The sequence below is a fragment of the Apteryx rowi genome, unplaced genomic scaffold, assembly GCF_003343035.1.
Source record: "Apteryx rowi isolate R43461 unplaced genomic scaffold, aptRow1 scaffold_61, whole genome shotgun sequence".
Classification (NCBI taxonomy): domain Eukaryota; kingdom Metazoa; phylum Chordata; class Aves; order Apterygiformes; family Apterygidae; genus Apteryx; species Apteryx rowi.
This window is the reverse complement of record NW_020450883.1, coordinates 265,036-267,543: the sequence shown is the minus strand read 5'-3', so window position 1 is coordinate 267,543 and position 2,508 is coordinate 265,036.

The window sequence follows — 2,508 nt, the reverse complement described above, 5'->3', positions numbered from 1 at the left end:
TGCTAGATATCAAGGAGTTACATGTTACCCTCTTGCAGGCTACGCAAACCACCACTCCTCCGTGCTTGGATGCTATATTCTTCTGTTCACTGCTAGGCAGCTCTATGATCAGCACTCTGTATTTAATTTCATCTATTAATTTTAGTTCTTTTTCCTGCCCTCCTCTGCCTTGTCATTTTCCTGATCCTCTCTTACAGCTTTTCTCTCTGCCTGCTTCTTAATGTGCCAACATTTATCCATTTTAACCTCCTCCCATAATTATTCTAATCTCCATTTTTCATATTTTACATAGCCACCCCTCATTCATACATCTGAGAAACTTCCATGCATCCTTCCACAAAAACTAGATTTAAATGTAGTCAGGTGTATCTTCCAGTTCTCTGCACCAGATTTCATTTTGTGAGTCACACCAAAAGCTTCCCYGTTTCCCCCTCCCTTGGTTGTTGCTGTCATTCACTACATCTTCATGGCTCAGTATGTTTAAATTCTATATATAACTGTATGCACATATTAAACATCAGTGAAGTTAAAGGACAGGACTTTTCAGTACCGTTTTCCTTTCTGAAGATTGGCAACTAATATTTAGACAAGCAGAAACTTAAGCAAGTATTTTTATTCAAGTGAACACTATAATCACTGCAGTAAAACTATTAACTGTGGGTAAAAACCACTCACTTTCAAAAGTGCATGCAGAATCTTGCACCAGGGCCTTTATCCTTGAAAGTGTTTACAGTTATAAGCAGTCTGGTTGAAGTCAACAGACTTCTTCCATATGGTAAATTGACTATGTAAGTTTGATAGGGACCTGGACTGCCAAATCTCTGTAGCAGGAAATATGTCCTACCACAATGTTTTTGATGTTTGTATCTTTGAAGCATGCCTCCATAAAACTATGCATGGACAAGTGAAAATGATTTTCAGAAGTTACAAACATTTTCACAATGTCACAAAACTTTTGTTTTCAAGTTCATAGAAAGACTTGAAATAAAAATGTTAAGTAATTTTGCACCATAGAAATAGCTCAGTTTTTCCTTTTTCCTCACTTTTCTCTTATTTCTGTTTTGCCACTAAAAAGGGGGAAAACAGGAAGAAAGTACCAAAAAAGAAAAATATTTTTTGTGGGAAAAATGTCTCCTCAGACATTTTTGCAAAAAAGTTTCATAAAAGCATTTGTGTTTAGAAAATGAATAAAAACCAACAATAAGAATCACTGACAGATCACTACATTAGCAGATACGTGTTTGAAAACTACATCTGAATCTTGAGCTAAAAGACTCCTTCTGGAAAAAGATAATTGTTGTAACGTGAAACCTCAAACTCAGTACTGAGAGGTACTGAGCGTTGTCATATATTCTCAGACAGGTGTTGAAAATGTTAATGAGATACTGTTTAATACGAGCAGTTCTGGGGGACCTATCCAATACTTCTATCAGTGTTTAAAAGCCAATGGCTGGACTATAATTTTCGTCTCCACACTTGCTTAACTACAAAAATTTAATTTATTTGGAATTGAAAGTCAGCCTTAATTATGGTTGGCGATGGCACAAAATGATGAAAAACAGTAACACATTATAAAAGGCAGAATAAGACCCAAAGCCTAGCTGTCACCCACATTTGAYATTAATTACTCCTTTCTTTACTAATTTATACTTTGCACCTAGATGTAACATAAGTGAGTTGTAATCCTGCCATGGTTTGTACACACATTTAATGCAAGTTCTAGGAAGCTCCTCTGGACTGTTTCTGTAGCAAAAAAAAAAAAAAAAGCAAAATTGTGCATATCTCACTGAAGAACTGGAACTTTTTGTTCTGTGCATTTTAAAAATATCTATCCAAGCCGTAAGAACTAGCATGAAATGTTGACTAACTGAATTCATTAACTGCACGAGCATTTATATATTCTGAAGTTGCCTGAAATGTGGAGTATAGTTTTAATGTCACAATACTTCTGGGTTAAAAATATATGCATAATTCGCTTAAGTCGAATGGAATTGCCTTTTTTCAGACTGCTGGAAGAGTTAGGATGTTTACTTGAAATTAGCTTTAAAAAAAAAAAAAGTTAACTGTTCGTGGTTACAGTAGAAATAAGCTGTTGTCAAAACCCCAGACGCATACGACCAGTTTTGTTTCCTTAACAAAAGTCTCATGATGTATCGCAAAGGTCTTCCCTCTGAAAGCAAGCGCAAACAGGCCATTTTCTTCCTCTGCTCTTTAAATTAGTGCTTCATGATGAATGCACTTTACTATGGCGTAAAGCAGGGAATACTTTAGGGGATAAGCAGGGAATAGAAGTGAATAAGGAGACTACTAATGACACGAGCTGCGGCGCGAATCCATCTCAGCAGCTTTTGCGCTCTTCCATCACACCCGTTGCTTGTGGAGCGCGGTGACAGTTTACAGCTTCAGTGTTGCACCAAAACCCTGAAGCAAGCTTGCAGGCAAAAGCCAGGAGGGCCGCGGCTCATGCAGGGAAGCGGCGCGGCGAGCGGCCTGGCCTCGCCTGGCCTC